Here is a 19,625-nt window from a genome sequence, read left to right on the forward strand (position 1 = left end):
AAAGCTCAAAGAACAAGAGTCAGGAAAGGTCAAGAAGAGCATCAATAAAGCAGCAGTGTTTTAGTTTGTTCATTAGTTCAACAGATGTCTTATATGCCTTTGTTATGCCCTGTAAAGCTTGGAATTTAGACTACTGGAGGGAACAAAATGATGTCCTTGCCCTCATGGAGCTTACATTTTAGTAGGGGAGTATGGTAGGTAGGATAGTGACCTCCAAAATATGTCCATGTCCTAATCCCTAAAACCTGTCAATATGTTACATTACTTAATAAAGGATTTTTAAGTAGCAAAGGAATAGGGAGATTACTTTGGGTTACGTGGCTAGGCAAAATGCAGTGTTAAAAGTGGAAGCTGGAGTTTGAAGAAGGGTCAGTGTCAGAATGATGCGACATGAGAAAGTTTCAGTTGGCCGTTTCTGGCTTTGAAGATGGAAGGAGCCATGTGCCAAGGAATGCAGCAGCCTCTACAAGCTGGAAGAGGCAGGAAAGTGGATTCTCCTCTAGAGTCTCCAGAAAGAACACAGTTCTGCCAACATCTTGATTTTAGTCCAGTGAGACCCATATTGGGTATCTAATTGTGAAATAATAAATGTATGCTATTTTAAGCCTCTTAGGGATATGTTAATATGTTACATCAACAATAGAAAACTAATACAGAGTATAAGAAAGTAAACAAGTAACTGAACAAGATAATTACAGACTGCGATGGATGCTTTGAAGGAAATAAATAGGATGATGTGAAAGAGTAAAGGATAAAGCATGTTAGTTTAGGTGATCATGGAAGTCTTCTTTGGAACTATGACACTGGAGTGGAAAAGACACACCCAGCTGTGTGGAGTGGGAAACAGAATCCCAGGCAGAGGGAAGGGCAAGTGGAAGGGCATGGAGTAGAGAAGGCTTGCCATTTACGAAGAACAAAAACAGGTCATTTAGCGAGAATAAATAGAATAGTGGAAAAGGTGCAGGCCCAAAAATGTGGAGCCTTGCAGGAATGATGGAACAATGGAGAGCCATTGAAAGGTTTTAAGAAGGAGAGTGATACATTTTGCTTTACATTTTTGAAAGATCACCCCGGCTGCTGTGTGGTAAATGGAAACAAGGGACCAATGACATGGTATTGTAGTCCGGAGGAGGAAGTTTACAGGTGGAAACAAACTAGTGGCATTGGTGCCTGGAGAGGATTGTTGATGATAGACGGGATATGAGTTCCAAAAGATGAGTAGGAATTTGCCCCTAGAGAAGAGGAAGAATACATAGCAGAAGCATGAAAGTTCAGGATGTCTGGGAAATTGAATATACTTTGCAGAACAGTAGCAAGTGAAGATGAAGAGATTGTTTAAGCGATAATGTATGCAGTCAGGAGACCCTTATTTGCCATGTATGGGAGTTTGGAATTTATGGCATATGCAATGGAGAGCCATCTGAAATTTCAAATCAAGAGAACAAAACAATCTCTTGACCTGAAGTTTTGTGATTATTATGTACGTCCTTCATTTTCATTCTGAAGTAAAGGAGAATAATAAGGGTGCTTTAAATTTTATCATCTTAGATTCTGAGAAGTTCAGAAAGATTTGATTAAGTACTTGTCAATGAAGTCTTTAATAATTCATTGGGAACCACATTTTTATTCTGTTTTGGTTTTTTGTAAGGCCTTTTTTTTTTTTCGTTTATGGGCTCTACTCTTCTGCTGTCTTTGGAGAGACAGCACAGTAACCTGATCAGAGCATGTCCGGAGCCACGTGGCCTAGGGTACAGTCCTGGCTACCAGTACTAACTGGTCAACCTTTGGCAAGTTATGTAATCTAAGTCGTAATTTCATTGTCTATAAAATAAGGATAATAAAAATTCTTACTTCAAGTGGCTTCTGTAAAGATTAATGGATTCAGTGCATATAAAGCACTGAATATGTAATAAGCACTTTGTGGATCAGGGTTGGAGCAGGGTGCAGAAGTACACGAGGAGCATTGGTTGTAAGCTTTTCTATTTATCAGTAGTAGAAATGTGACAGGTCATAATTTCTTTAAAGTACGTTTAGAATACCTATTTCCCACTTCATTTTTATATATGGTATTAAATTTGCTACTTGTGTGTGTTTTCCAAGAATTTCCACTTCTTTCATCACAAAGCCCACTTATTCTCCAAAAAGTTTGTATAAGAAAATGAGTAGTTAGTTTGCATGATCTTCTGCTTCATTGGATATTATTTATTTTCTGGAATAAGTTATGTCCAGAGATGATTTTAATTCACACTGCTACTCAGGTAACTTAGGTAAAACAAAACATCAGGATTTTTTGGTACTACAGTTCAAATTTATTTAACTTCCCAACAATATATTTCAAATCAAAAAGAAACAAAATACTCAATTTTACCTCTGTGGCACATTAGCAAGGCATAGAAGAGAGATTAATATAATTAGGTAAGGACTCTTATAGTATTTATTTTCTGCATCACTTTTAATTTAGCATTTAATTATGTACTATGACATTTCTCTATATAAAACTTCATGTATATTACTCATATTTGCAAAGATTACATGTATCTCAGAGGTGGAGACTAGATATTAAATGTCTTCATTCTCCTATCTTCTGAAGCACTTAAGTCAGAGGAACTAAATTATTCATTCTGATTTGACAACTCACTAGCTTGTAACATATTATAATGCTTAGAAAAGCTCAGTAAAACTAAACTCTAGTTACCTATAAATTGTTTGTTTTTAATACTTCATCAGGAAATAAATTCCAATTAAAATTTCGTTAATTATCCCCCTTGTTCTTTCATGTCTTTCCAATGAAGGAGTAGAAAGACTTTCTTTACAAAACTAGGCTCAGGGAATTAGTACCCCATGTTGAAATTTGGCTCTCAGGAAAGCTCCCAGAAAGGAAGTCTCCTAGTTGGCAACCAATAACCCTTACTTAGATTACTATATGTTGTCATTCCCATGGAAGTAAGGGAGGATCCGTCCTCAAACTACATCCTTGGGTTTCATGATCTTTTTCTTTTCACTTTTCCTATGATTTATCTTCCCATGGTCAGGAGTTTTAAATTACACATACAGCATTACTAGTTTGAAGGAATCTTGGGGAACCAAATGAAATGAATTAGAATATAATTCTTGTCCTCTTCCTTCATCTTATTTTTCACAACCAGTTCTGCTACTAATCGATGAGCCTCAAAGCCAATCAAAGGAAAATTACCTTCTGGGATTAGTAAATGTCAAAATATTTCTTAAAATTTTTTCATAAAATGAGAAAAACTGAAAATCATGCCAACTCCTGTGGTTGAAACTATTTAAATAATTGACTGTGTGTTTAGGTGTATGTGAGATACTATAACCTGTACTTTGGGGATGCTCATTGCCCTTGACAAGTGAAAGCATGCGCTCTCCACGAGGCCTCCCTCCTGGTGTCTGTGCAGTAAGAGAGCAGCTTCCCTCAGCACTAGCTGGAAGGAGAAGTCACTTGTGCTGGTGTTCAGCAAGTATTACCTTCCTTTTCATTTTACATAACGTTATGTAGCCATGAATAGGAAAGGTAAATGTTTTTCATACTTTAAATAGATTACTATCTTTCAAAAATAAGAAAACAGATCTTATTATTGTCTCATAAAACCATAAAATAAAAATCGTTTTATTTCAAAATCCACAGATGTTTATTTACAACATAGTATTCATCAACTAATAAATGTCCTTTTTACCTTTCATTATTCTTTAGATTTTATTTCAGTATCCTGATTAGTGTTTTTAATTGTACCTCCTATTCACTGTGATAACAAATTCAAATAACATAAAAATGTTAAGGAAGAGAGCTGGGTGCAGTGGCACATACCAGTAATCCTAACACTTTGGAAGGCCAGGCCGGAGGATTGCTTGAGGCCGGAGTATTGCTTGAGGCCAGGTGCTCAAGACCACCATCGGCAACATAGTGGGACCCTGTCTCTATAAAAAAAAAAAAATTTCTTTAAATTACCTGGGTGTGGTGGCACAGGCCTTTAGTCCCAGCTACTTGAGAGACTAAGGCACGGAGGATCGCTTGAGCCTAGCAGTACACAGGTGCAGTGAGCTACAATCATGCCAGTGTGCTCCAGCCTGGGTGACAGTGAGACCTCGTGTCTAAAATATACATACATCTATGGAAATATACACATATACATACGTACATGCATACATACATAAAGAGCCAGCAAATGTTTTGCCCAATCCCAGTTCAGTTTTCTAAAGTTTGCCACTAGCAACATGCTGAAAATTATTTGGCTTTTTCTTTGCACATTTAAAATATATCTTTAAAATTTTTTTAAAGTTAATATAAACATTAAAATAATATCAAAGGAATAAGGCAGAAAAACAAGTCGCTCTTTTGGTACCTGATTTCCTTATTTGTATGTCCTAGACATCATGAATTGATCTTAAGGTACATGTATAGTATGGATACTATACTGCATCTACTGTATTTTCTGCAAGGATGGAATCACACTATTTTGGAAGACTTTCTATATCAGTACCAAACAATGTGTCTTAGATGACTATTAAGGTTTTTTTTTATAGTTAAAAACAAGTTTTCAGATAAACATACGTATGCATATTTGCATACATGTGTTAATTTGTAGGGTGCCAAGAAATTGTTAGATCAACAGGTCGGCATTTTAAATTTTGATAAATATTGCCAAAGTAACACAGCATATAAGAGTGTACTCTTTTATTTAAACCTTGCATATGTCAGGCGTTACTGGGACTTTTTTGCCAATTTACTAAACATCATTTATCTAGGGATTAGTATCTACAGCCAGTGTTCTAGATGAGGGGAACAGTGGTGATCAAAACAGAAAAAATTCCTGTCCAAATGGAACTTGCATTGTACTGTAGTAGACAATCAATCAGTAAGATATTATAGTGACAAGTATTTTTAAAAGAAATAAATTGAGGGAGAGAGTAGGGAGTGCAATGGGGGTGGGGGTGGTATTTAAATAGAGCAGTCATAGGAGACCTCCCTGAGGAGGTGGAATTGGGCAGTTAGTGGCAGTAGTCAGTGGCAGGGAATTGGTAGTGAGTGGTCAGACCTTGAATATATTTTTATAGGTATTCCCTTCCAGATTAGATGCATGGGATATGAGAGAAAAAGAGGAGTCAAAACTATCACTGAGACTTTTGGCCTGAACAACTGGAGGAATGGAATTGCCGTTTACTGAAATAGAGAAGACTGAGAGACCAGGAATTGGATTTGGCTATGGTAAAAAGTTTCCCATTAGAAATCCAAGTGGTGATATCACCAAAGACAAAAGCCACATTGTTATCTCAATAGATGCAGAAAAGGCCTTTGACAAAATTCAACAGCCCTTCATGCTAAAAACTCTCGATAAATTAGGTATTGATGGGACGTATCTCAAAATAATAAGAGCTATTTATGACAAATCCACAGCCAATATCATACTGAATGGGCAAAAATTGGAAGCATTTGCTTTGAAAACTGGCGCAAGACAGGGATGCCCTTTCTCACCACTCCTATTCAACATATTGTTGGAAATTCTGGCCGGGGCAATCAGGCAGGAGAAAGAAATAAAGTGTATTCAATTAGGAAAAGAGGGAGTCAAATTGTCCGTGTTTGCAGATGACATGATTGTATATTTAGAAAACCCCATTGTCTCAGCCCAAAATCTCCTTAAGCTGAGAAGCAACTTCAGCAAAGTCTCAGGATACAAAATCTGTGTGTAAAATCACAAGCATTCTTATACACCAATAACAGACAAACAGAGAGCCAAATCATGAGTGAACTCCCATTCACAATTGCTTCAAAGAGAATAAAATACCTAGGAATCCAACTTACAAGGGATGTGAAGGACCTCTTCAAGGAGGACTACAAACCACTGCTCAACGAAATAAAAGAGGATACAAACAAATGGAAGAACATTCCATGTTCATGGATAGGAAGAATCAATATTGTGAAAATGGCCATACTGCCCAAGGTAATATATAGATTCAGTGCCATCCCCATCAAGCTACCAGTGACTTTCTTCACAGAATTGGAAAAAACTACTTTCAAGTTCATATGGAACCAAAAAAGAGCCTACATTGCCAAGACAATCCTAAGCCAAAAGAACAAAGCTGGAGGGATAACGCTACCTGACTTCAAACTATACTACAAGGCTACAGTAACCAAAACAGCATGGTACTGGTACCAAAACAGAGATATAGACCAATGGAACAGAACAGAGCCCTCAAAAATAATGCCACACATCTACAACCATCTGATCTTTGACAAACCTGACAAAAAGAAGAAATGGGGAAAGGATTCCCTATTTAATAAATGGTGCTGGGAAAACTGGCTAGCCATATGTAGAAAGCTGAAACTGGATCCCTTCCTTACACCTTATACAAAAATTAATTCAAGATGGATTAAAGACTTAAATGTTAGACCTGAAACCATAAAAACCCTAGAAGAAAACCTAGGCAATACCATTCAGGCCATAGGCATGGGCAAGGACTTCATGACTAAAACACCAAAAGCAATGGCAACAAAAGCCAAAATTGACAAATGGGATCTAATTAAACTATAGAGCTTCTGCACAGCAAAAGAAACTACCACCAGAGTGAACAGGCAACCTACAGAATGGGAAAAAATTTTTGCAATCTACTCATCTGACAAAGGGCTAATATCCAGAATCTACAAAGAACTTAAACAAATTTACAAGAAAAAAAACCCCATCAAAAAGTGGGTGAAGGATATGAACAGACACTTCTCAAAAGAAGACATTTATGCAGCCAACAGACGCATGAAAAAATGCTCATCATCACTGGCCATCAGAGAAATGCAAATCAAAACCACAATGAGATACCATCTCACACCAGTTAGAATGGCAATCATTAAAAAGTCAGGAAACAACAGGTGCTGGAGAGGATGTGGAGAAATAGGAACACTTTTACACTGTTGGTGGGACTGTAAACTAGTTCAACCATTGTGGAAGACAGTGTGGCGATTCCTCAAGGGTCTAGAACTAGAAATACCATTTGACCCAGCCATCCCATTACTGGGTATATACCCAAAGGATTATAAATCATGCTGCTATAAAGACACATGCACATGTATGTTTATTGTGGCACTATTCACAATAGCAACGACTTGGAACCAACCCAAATGTCCATCAATGATAGACTGGATTAAGAAAATGTGGCACATATACACCATGGAATACTATGCAGCCATAAGAAATGATGAGTTCATGTCCTTTGTAGGGACGTGGATGAAGCTGGAAACCATCATTCTCAGCAAACTATTGCAAGAACAAAAGACCAAACACCACACGTTCTCACTCATAGGTGGGAATTGAACAATGAGAACACTTGGACACAGGGTGGGAAACATCGCACACCAGGGTCTGTTGTGGCGTGGGGGAAGAGGGGAGGGATAGCATTAGGAGATATACCTAATGTAAATGACGAGTTAATGAGTGCAGCACACCAACATGGCACATGTATACATATGTAACAAAGTTGCACGTTGTGCATGTGTACCCTAGGACTTAAAAGTATAATTTAAAAAAAAAGAAATCCAAGTAGAGATATCAAGTAGACAGTTTGCTATGTAAGTATGGGATTCATAGGAGAAGTCACCTGGGATATAAAACTGGGAGTCAACAAATGGTATTTAGAGCCATGAGACAGATTGAGGAAGTGGAGGAAAGAAACGAAAAAGCAGTTGGTGAGTTAAGAGGAAAACTGATAGAGTCAAGAGAAGAGATTGTTTTGAAAAAGAGAGAGTAATGAATTATGTCAAATGCTGCTAAAAGATCAAGTCAAATGAATACTGATAATTGTCATTGCATTTAGCAGTGCTCACAGTCATGACAAGAACAGTGTTGGTGGAGTGTTGTAATTGGAGTAATTTAAGATAAAATAGGAAGAAACAAATTAAGAGACACATGTAGGCAACTTTTCCAAAAAGCTTTGAAGTATAGAGGGACTGAGATATAGAATTAGGAGTGCTGGAGTTTAATCAAGGTAAGAGGTTAGCCAGAATAGAGATTTTGAAGCCAGAGAGAGCAAGAAAGTTGAGAGTGTATGTGAGAAGTGATTATAAAAATGTAAGATTAAAATGGATATTTCTTCCGTTACTGAGGTTGAGCATCTTTTTACGTGTTTATTGGGCACTCATTTTTGTGGGTGAATTGCTTGTGCATATTCTTACTGGGTGGTTCATCTTATGAGTGTTTAAGAATTCTCTGTATAATAAAGATGTCAGCCTTTAGTCATATGTGTAGCACATATTTTTCACAATTTGTCGTTTGTCTTTTGACTTGATTTTTTTCTGTGTATAGTTATGGGTTTCATGTCATCCTTATAATGGCCTTCTTATTCCAGGTTTGTAAAAGGATTTGCCTATGTTTTCTTCTAATACTTTTATGGTTTCAATTTTTTTTCTAAGTTAAAGTCTTTGATTCGTGTGGGTTTCATTTTGGTGAAAGTCATGGGGTGGGGATCTGATTTTTTTCCAAATGATTTTTATTAAATAATGCATCTTTCACCCCACTAATTTGCAAGACTCCTATTTGTTTAGGGTCTATTTTGTATTATGTTCAAGTCCATTGATTGCCCATCCCTGTGATAGTACAAATCTATTTCCATTTCTGTAGCTTCAAGATAAAGTTTATTCTCTGGTATATCTAGTTCATGTTCTCCTACCACCACCATTACTATTATTTTTCTGAATTTTCCTGAATATTTTAATGTGTTTATTTTCTCAGATAATAATACCAACAGTATGTATCAAGAATATATGTGCAGTATTACTAAGTGTTTTGCATATATACCTATTTTCATGATTGTGATAACCATGTCAGGGGTATATACTATTATTATTTCAATCTTGGCAATGAGGAAACTGAGACATTAGAAGAATATATAACATGCTCAAGGTGACAAGGCTAGTAAGCAGTGAAGCTGTGATTTGAGCCAGGCAGTTAGGTTCCAGAGACCATGCTCCTACTTCTCTATATAAACTGTAGACGTATTGATCTAAGTCATTTAGATTTAGAATCCAAGATACCGTGTGTAGCATTTGGATCAAAATTGCATTGAATTTATAGAAAAATTTAGGTAGAATTGACACATTTATGATACAAAATCATTCTATTCAAAACCAAGATACAGCTTTTCATTTATTCAAGTATTTGATGACTTTTACATAGAATGCTAGTTTTCTTCGTGTAGGTCCTCCATGTTTTATTTTAAGCTTTTTCCTTCATGTGTTTCATTTGTGTTGCTAGTGATAGAATTTTTTCCTCTTTCGTGTTTTTAGCTGGTTATTGTTGATTATTGGAAAGCTGTTGATTTTTTTCTGTTGGGAATATATTGATTTTTTTTGTTTTAAATTTGTAATTAACCATTTACCAGATGTTCTTACTGCTAATAGTTTTTTCATTGATTTTTCCTGAATTTTCTATAAATGTTATTTCGCAAATAATTTTGCTTCTCCTTTCTAATATTTATACTTTCTCTTTTATTCTTTTTAAAAATTGGTTTATTCTTTTAAAACATTGTTAACTAATGATGAAACTAAGCATCTTTATCTTAGAAATGCCTCTCATTCATAATCATTTATTATGATACTAACTTCAGTTTTCTTTTCATGCAAAAGTATCAGCAAGGGAATGGTGAATTTTTTTCAAATGCCTTTCTGTATCTATAGATGTCGTTTGTCCTTTATGTTAATATAGTAAAAGCTCATATATTTTCTAATGTTAAGTAATGTTTGCTTCATTCTTTTAATTGAATATTTTATTTAGGACCATTGCATATTTTATTTAGGACTGAGCGTGTGTGTGTGTGTGTGTGTGTGTGTGTGCACCACATGCATGTGTATCCTTCCTCAGATTTTAATTATTATGTTGACTTCCTAGAATTCAGACTTTTCATTTCCCTCTCTCTTTAAAAAGTTAGAAAATTATCAGTCCTTTAAAGATCTGAAGAAATTTACCTGTGAAAACACCTGGCAGTTTTGAGTGGTTAACTAGTATCTTCCTAAATTTATTCTATGATGTGTCTGTCTATGTCTCTTAAATAATTTTCCAAGTTCTATAATATAGTGATAATTGTTTACATTTTCCTAGAAAGGGTTTTCATCTAGGTTTTCAAATTTATTTGCTTAGGTTTGGACAAAATATTTAAAAAGTAAGTTTCCTAAATTTCTTTATAGTTGTAGTTAACTCCATTTGCATTTTAATATTGAACATTCATGCCACTTAATTTTTTTCTCTAGGATTAAGTAGGCTGGTGATTTATCTGTTTTCTTGATTCTTTAAAGTTTGGGCTTTTGGACTGATATATCAATTACATGGCTTCTCTATTTTTTGACTAAGTACTTTCCACATTTGTATTTTTGATTTTGTCTTCACACTTTTCTTAGATTTTGTCATACTACCTATCTTCCATAAGTAACAGTTTCTATGAATTAAAAAGCATCCTTTTATAAATGCAGACTTTACTTGTGAAGGAAATATTAGTTATAGGTAATTTAGTGTGAATTATTTTAATCCAAATACTTTCCTCAACACAAAAAGGAATCATCTTTTTTGGGACTGAATTTAATCTCTTGAGGACTTTGCTTTTTCACTGTTTAATCTATCTGTGAGTTGTACGAACACTGGCTGAAATTAGCTCATTAAGTGGATGGGAGTTTAGATAATGCAAGAAACGGGGAAGGTAATTTGGGAGGATGGCTCTTGTTGGGGGCAGATAGATACAGGATCTGTGGAGGAAGAGAGAAAGGCCAGAACAAGAACTGAGAGAGTAACAAAGAAATCCTATGAATCCTTAGTAACTTTCATGTAATGAGAGACAGGAGAAAATAAGAACTAGGATTCTGTGAGCAATGACAACCCTTTCCCTGCCTTTGCCTATCAGTTTTCATTCTATTAATAGCGTGTATCTGAAGATATTAAAAACCACCAACCCTTTTGCAGGGATAAAATTTAGAATAATTGACTTTTATTGGAGTTAGGTTTTAAAAGATATTTTGAAAATATAAAAAGAGTTTATGAAGATTTTACCTAGAGAAGGATTTAAAAATTTCACCCAAAATTTACTGAATCATTAGAATTACTAAAATCTAACATGTTCATGGTACTTGGGGTACTCTAAAACCATTATGATACCTATTTTTAGATTATTTAAATTAAAATTAGATAATATGCACATTGTACATTATTATATTACATTTGTATATTACATTATATCCTTCATTATACAGTAAAATATATATAGACAGTAAGCTAACGTTATCAGTTCAGTCAAAAGTCAGATTAACAAAAATTTACAGTACATGCTTAGTATTTATAGACAACTTAAGCTTCTCTTTCCTGGAGTAATATTATATGCAGAAGTTTTCTCTGATCCTATGAATTATCACATGACCTCTCCTTTCCATTTTGTATGCCTATTTGCCTGGTCTGGTTATGACTACAGTTTTGTTTTCATTTTCCTGAATTATTGCTAACACTTAAGTATATTGACTTGTTTCTTCACTGAGAAGAAAAAAGTGTGGTCCCATATTCAATTCAGCAAATAATTCTATACCTACTACGTAGAAGGCAGTATGCCAGTGACTGTATTTAGGATAAAATGTGTGTGTGTGTGTGTGTGTGTGTGTGTGTGTGTGTGTGTGTGTGATGTTATTGTAGTCCCAATTGATGTTAAAGAAACATTTGGTCAGTGTCTCCACCGTATCTTTGCATCGCTCAGCATTCATGCCTAAATTTGTGGTGTTCTCAGCATTGTGCTAATGTGTAAAATATTCTAATACTTAATATGAGTACAGTCTTTTGGCTCTGTAGAACACAACTCAAAGTGTATGTATTTTTCTAGGTGTTTCTTAAATTATGACAATATGCTAATCTGATATATGTGGAACCAGTTTGTTAAAAGTAGTCTGTTAGTTTTTAAGGATTAGTCTTCTTTTCTAAGAAAGATTTTCTCTTAATCCAGTCTATCATTGTTGGACATTTGGGTTGGTTCCAAGTCTTTGCTATTGTGAATAATGCTGCAATAAACATACGTGTGCATGTGTCTTTATAGCAGCATGATTTATAGTCCTTTGGGTATATACCCAGTAATGGGATGGCTGGGTCAAATGGAATTTCTAGTTCTAGATCCCTGACACCGCATATTCTCACTCATAGGTGGGAATTGAACAATGAGAACACATGGACACAGGAAGGGGAACATCACACTTCGGGGACTGTTGTGGGGTGGGGGGAGGGGGGAGGGATAGCATTGGGAGATATACCTAATGCTAGATGACGAGTTGGTGGGTGCAGCGCACCAGCATGGCACATGTATACATATGTAACTTACCTGCACGTTGCGCACATGTACCATAGAGCCTAAAGTATAATAATAATAATAATAATAATAATAAAGACATGAAAAGCAAAAAAAAAAAAAAAAAAGAAAGATTTTTCTCTTTCTTTTCTAACATGCAAATGAGTGCGTGCTTAGGGGCTTGATGGCAATGAGTGGGATATAGTTAAGCACATATTAAAGGCATAACATAATAAGAGTGTCCTCTGGAAAGAAAAGCCTTTACACAACCCAAAATAGGTAAAAATGTGGCCTTCGCCTGTGGCTTTAATCAATACATGCCACAGTTATCATTGGACAAGAATTGAAGACCTCAAAGTTAATCTTTTCCATCCTCCTTCCCCACTTCCCTAAGTTTCTTCCTCTACATGGCCCTATCCTGCTATTCCAAGTCACAATAAATGATGATAGTGAGATTCTTTATGAAGCATTTAGGTGATCTTGCTTTCATACCAATAAATAAAAAATTGAGAATGTATTGGTTTGTTTTGGAACCATACTCATATAAGTTATCTAATGCTTTTTTATGATTGTACATTACTTAAGAAACAGATATTTACGTGAGACTTTAATTACTATAGGTTGATACAGTGCTGCATGCAATCGTGCTAAAAATAATATGTGAAAGTTCTTGTAAAGATTTATTGACCTCGCAAATAAACTAGAAAATCTAGAAGAAATGGATAAATTCCTGGACACATACACTCCCAAGTCTAAACCCAGAAGAAGTCGAATCCCTGAATAGACCAATAACAAGTTCTGAAATTGAGGCAGTAATTAATAGCCTCCCAATTAAAAAAAAAATGTCCAGGACCAGACGGATTCACAGCTGAATTCTACCAGAGGTACAAAGAGGAGCTGGTACCATTCCTTCTGAAACTATTCCAAATAATAGAAAAAGAGGGAATCCTCGCTAACTCATTTTATGAGACCAGCATCATCCTGATACCAAACCCTGGCAGAGACACAACAAAAAAGGAGAATTTCAGGCCAATATCCCTGATGAACATCGATGTGAAAATCCTCAATAAAATACTGGCTAACTAAATCTAGCAGGACATCAAAAAGCTTATCCACCACGATCAAATCAGCTTCATACCTGGGAGGCAAGGCTGGTTCAACATACACAAATCAATAAATGTAGTCCATTGTATAAACAGAACCAATCACAAAAACCACATTATTATCTCAATAGATGCAGAAAAAGCCTTTGATAAAATTCAACACCCCTTCATGCTAGAAACTCCACAAGCTCTAGGTATTGATGGAATGTATCTCAAAATAATAAAAGCTATTTATGACAAACCCACAGCCAATATCTTACTGAATGGGCAAAAACTGCAAGCATTCCCTTTGAAAACTAGCACAAGACAAGGATGCCCTCTCTCACCACTCCTATTCAACATAGTATTGGAATTTCTGGCCAGGGCAATCAGGCAAGAGAAAGAAATAAAGGGTATTCAAATAGAAAGAGAGGAAGTCAAATTGTCTCTGTTTGCAGATGACACGATTGTATATTTAGAAAACCCCATTGTCTCAGCCCAAAATCTCCTTAAGCTGATAAACAACTTCAGCAAAGTCTCAGGATACAAAATCAATGTGCAAAAATCACAAGCATTCCTATACACCAATAACAGACAAACAGAGAGCCAAATCATGAGTGAACTCCCATTCACAATTACTATTAAGAGAATAAAGTACCTAGGAATCCAGCTTACAAGGGATGTGAAGGACCTCTTCGAGGAGAACTACAAACACTTCTCAAGGAAATAAGAGAGGACACAAGAAATGGAAAAACATTCCATGCTCATGGATAAGAATCAATATCGTGAAAATGGTCATACTGCCCAAAGTAATGTATAGATTCAATGCTGTCCCCATCAAACTACCACTGACTTTCTTCACAGAATTGGAAAAAACTACTTTAAATATCATGTGGAACCAAAAAAGAGCCCGCATAGCCAAGACAATCCTGGGCAAAACAAAGCTGGAGGCATCACACTACCTGACTTCAAACTATACTACCCGGCTACAGTAACGAAAACAGCATGGTACTGGTATCTAAATAGATATATAGACCAATGGAACAGAACAGAGGCCTCAGAAATAACACCACACATCTACAACCATCTGATCTTTGACAAACCTGACACAAACAAGAAATGGGGAAAACATTCCCTGTTTAATAAATGTTGTTGGGAAAACTGGCTAGCCATATGTAGAAAGCTGAAACTGGATCCGTTCCTTACACCTTATACAAAAATTAATTCAAGATGGATTAAAGACTTAAATGTTAGACCTGAAACCATAAAAACCCTAGAAGAAAACCTAGGCAATACCATTCAGGACATAGACGTGGGCAAGGACTTCATGTCTAAAACACCAAAAGCAATGGCAACAAAAGCCAAAATTGACAAATGGGATCTAATTAAACTAAAGAGCTTCTGCACAGCAAAAGAAACGACCATCAGAGTGAATAGGCAACCTACAGAATGGGAGAAAATTTTTGCAATCTATCCATCTAACAAAGGGCTAATATCCAGAATCTACAAAGAACTTAAACAAATTTACAAGAAAAAAACAACCGCATCAAAAAGTGGGCAAAGGATATGAACAGACACTTCTCAAAAGAAGACATTTATGCAGCCAACAGACATATGAAAAAATGCTCATCATCACTGGTCATTAGAGAAATGCAAATCAAAACCACAATGAGATACCATCTCACGCCAGTTAGAATGGTGGTCATTAAAAAGTCAGGAAACAGCAGGTGCTGGAGAGGATGTGGATAAATAGGAACACTTTTACACTGTTGGTGGGAGTGTAAATTAGTTCAACCATTGTGGAAGACAATGTGGCAATTCCTCAAGGATCTAGAACTAGAAATACCATTTCTAGCCATCCCATTACTGGGTATACACCCAAAGGATTATAAATCATGCTGCTATAAAGACACATGCACACGTATGTTTATTGCAGCACTATTTACAATAGCAAAGACTTGGAACCAACCCAAATGTCCATCAATAATAGACCGGATAAAGAAAAGGTGGCACATATGCACCGTGAAATACTATGCAGCCCTAAAAAAGGATGAGTTCCTCTCCTTTGCAGGGACATGGATGAAGCTGAAAACCATCATTCTCAGCAAACTATCACAAGAACAGAAAACCAAACACCGCATATTCTCACTCATAGGTGGGAGCTGAACAATAAGAACACATGGACATAGGAAGGGCAGCATCACACACCGGGGCCTGTTGGTGGGGTGGGAGTCTAGGGGAGAATAGCATTAGAAGAAATACCTAATGTAGGTGACGGGTTGATGGAGCAGCACATCACCATGGCATGTGTATACCTATGTAACCTGCACATTCTGCAATGTACCCCAGAACTTAAAGTATAATAATAAAAAGATTTATTGACTATAAGGATGATATTATGCTGTAATATACTGTTAACATATTATGACATTCTAATGGTTAAAATTGTTTAGTCATTTGAAAATATCTGCAGTGGTAAATTGTTAAGTATGGAATTTCATTACCCCAAAATAAGTATACACACAAAAGTTAAAGAATATTTTTCATCAGCGCAACGATTTTCAATCAGGAGCCTTTGCACATAATGAAGTATTTAGGCTGTGGAATCTAGCCAACCTGGCTTTCACTCTTCTACTTAGTAGCTACATAACCTCAGACAGGCTACTTAGGTACTCTATTTTTCTTTGTCTGTCAGAGGGATATATAATAATACCTACTTCTTAGGAGCTGCTGTAAAGATTTACCAAGATAGTAGTAGTAGCAGAAAACACTTCTCTAGTCCTTACCGTGTACCAGACACTGATCTAAGCACAATACATTTAAAAATCATTATATCTTCACAACCACTGTATGCAGTGGGTACTGTTGTGTCTGGCATTAAATATTAGCAAATAATACCAACAACTACCACCATCAAGAAGTCAACATGTCCTTAACTACATTCTGATGACAATAAGAATGCATTGAAAATGTTACCATCTTTTATTGAAGTTTAAATTCATATTATCTATCTTAAGTCATGTTTAAAGATTTTTAAAACTGTTTACTATATTTTTTACCATTGCTTTCTTGATATTTTAATTAAAATAAGAATCAAGATGTGATGATCACCTATGATTGTTATCTTCAGATAAACTATAATATATTTTCAGCCACAGGTTGAACAGTTCAGGGGTATAGAGATCATTGGACAGAACATTTAGATAACTGAAGCCCTCATTGGCTACTAGAATTTATCAAGGGCCTGCGTTACTCTGTATGCTTTTGGTGGTGGGCCATTTTTTAAATGAGCTGTGTAGATCCACAAACAAAATGATAGATTCAGAAATACAAGTAAGCTTGACTATTAATTTAAGTTTCAGTCATTAATATCAGTAGTTTTCACTGGTTTTTTTCTCTCAGCTAAGTGACAGAAGCAAAAGACAGTAAAAATCTTGGAAAATAGTTATTGGTCTTTTTTTCCATCTCAGCAGATAAAATACATTGATTTTTTGGATTTTTCCCATTTTATGACACATATCAAACATGCTCTGGGAAAATTCACAAGATAGTTATAAAATACATACAATCTCTGTGTTTTAGATTTATGACATAATCTATCTTACAATGGCAGCTTATACAGGGGACAGGAAGGAGTTTTGCTAGAGTCCCAGAAAGTGATAGGCAGTCTTTAAGAGTGCTTTGAGCTATGGTTGACTCGGGCAGAATAGAACACCCAGTATCTCTGGTTAAAAAGAACTCAGTAAAAAAATATGAACCATGCAAGCAAGCATTTGAACCAGAATGCATATATGTCTTAAAGCCTAATTTGGGGGAAGTTTTCAAGCCCAAAATACTCTAGATATAAATGTGTTAAATGTGCAATCCAAGGTCAACCAGAGAACCTACAGCTAACAAAATTGATAATATAATGCTAAGCTGCAATATTGCATCATTAAAAGGTAAGAGTAAGAATGGCACCAGCATAAAACCATGGCCAACTCAAGATACCAAACATGTCCGGAAGCCTCCCTTCGCAAAACAGCAGGAATGTCAGCTATCTAGGCATGCAGTTTCACTGGTCAAGCATATTTGAGAGCCTTGCAGTGAACCAGACCTTACATGATAGCCAGATCTTAGTGGAGTGTAGAATTGATTAATCCTCAGCAAATACTTACCATGTTCTAATTTTAGCTTGTCATATATAAATGCCAACTTAAAATGACTTTAACAAGTAGGTTGCTAATAAGTACTGAAAGTAAAAATGAAAGTTAATAGCATTGTGCATCATTTGCCAGTAAGCATCTCCATTCCGCGCGCGCGTGTGTGTGTGTGTGTGTGTGTGTGCGTGTGTGTGTGTGTATTTGCCTGTTACTATGAGTTAAAGGCCCATCAGGAAACTCTTAACAGTCAGGAAGCTTAAGCTTATAGTCAGCTGTGAAACAGCCTTTTAAAATCATTCCCCTTACCCACACACGGACTTCACTCTGCTTATAGTGCGGCTGCTAATAGTGTGGCTGTTTTGCCATCTTGACACGTATTTTCTCATTACTATATTAAAGTGACCTTTGTCTTTATTATATTGATATACTGAATAGACCTCCTCAGATAATATTTATGGAAACATAAAACCATTCTGGAAGGCAGTTTAACAGTATCTACTTCATAAGTCTTCCCTTTTACTCAAAAGTTTCACCCCTACTAATCTGATAAGTATATTTAAGGAATGGCCAAAATTATACATATTTACAAGAAAAATTATGGCATTGTTGCTAGTGCTTAACACAGGCAAAAAAATTATCAATAGACATAGGTTGAAGTATATCTGTACAATAGAATGCTGTGTAGCTATCCGGAGGGAGATAAGAAAGCTTTATGTATATAGATGCCCCTCGACTTATGAATTATGATGGTGTTATGTCCTGATAAATTCATCTTAAGTTGAAAATACTGTGAAATCGAAAATGCATTTAATATACTTAACCTATCAAACATCATAGCTGAGCTTAGCCTGCCTTAAATATGCCTGGAACACTTAGCTTACAGTTGGGCATATCATAACATGAAGCCTATGTTTTAATATGATGTTGAATATCTCTTGTCATTTATTGAATACTGTACTGAGGGTGAAAAACAGAATGGTGTTGCACCATCATAAAGTCAAAACATTGTAAATCAAGCCATAATTAGCCAGGGACCGTCTGTACTGACATAGAAAGGCTTCCAAGACATGTTATAAAGTGGCAAAATATAAGTGGCAAAGCAGTATGATGTGATCATGTGTATTTTGAATTATATATACACACATTTGTATATAGGTGATGCTGGATTTATATTAAATGTAAGATAAGGTGAGGTTTGTGTTACAACTAAGTAAGAAAAGGTATATAAAATGAGTTACATCATGCCTACTTAGTGCATTGAAATAATTAATAAAATTTGCCATTATTTTTACCTTTATGGAGTGGATTGAGGAAGGAAAAATAGGGCTGCCTTTACTTACTTTACATGTTTTGCATTGGCTGATTTTACATGCATTACTTTTATAATAAAATAAGAGAGAAAACCATTTACTCTTGGGAAAAGATCTGGAAAAGCATATTCACACTAAAATATTAATGGCATAACAAAACTTGACGTTTTCCTTCTGACACAAGATATTGAAGAACTCCTAATATGTGAGCACAGTGGTGACCTCTGGTACTCTTTTGGACAAGGAGTCTTCCTAAAGTCTATAAAAGCAGTTTTGGAGTTTTGGTTATTTGTTTTCACCTTTAAATATCTACCCATATTTTCAATTGTATTTCTTCCTTTGTGTTCTCAGGAGTGTGTGTGTGTGTGTGTGTGTGTGTGTTGTGTGTGTGTGGAGAGAGGGATATGTATGCATATTATTTAAGCATTTAGGTGATTATTTTTCAAAATTGTTGGAACATTTAAGGAAGCAATGGAAAGAATAACTGATAGTAATTACTGCCTAGTTATCTAAATAAAGTGAAGCTTCTTTTTCTCCCTTCTTCCGAATCTTTTCTTAGCAAATAAGAATCACCCTGAAAGTAGTTTAAAAGAGATATTCTAGTGACCATACCCAATGAAGTACTAAATATTCATCCTGTTAGAGTGATTATTACAAGGACTCTAAAGGAAAACATTGATTATACTAGATATTTATTTTATAGAATTTTATTCTCAGCTTATACTCCTGATTCTATGAACTATAGAACTCACTCAGAATAATAAAATGCTGATGTTATATTTTATTGA

At 35.6% G+C, this 19,625-nt stretch overlaps 1 protein-coding gene across 21 annotated transcripts in view; it reads left to right on the top strand.

Moving 5' to 3' along the window:
- Window positions 1-19,625, top strand: part of ZEB1 (zinc finger E-box binding homeobox 1) — a 193,933-nt gene that overhangs the window by 111,335 nt on the left and 62,973 nt on the right.

Source organism: Pongo abelii, chromosome 8, assembly GCF_028885655.2.
Source record: "Pongo abelii isolate AG06213 chromosome 8, NHGRI_mPonAbe1-v2.0_pri, whole genome shotgun sequence".
Taxonomy (NCBI): domain Eukaryota; kingdom Metazoa; phylum Chordata; class Mammalia; order Primates; family Hominidae; genus Pongo; species Pongo abelii.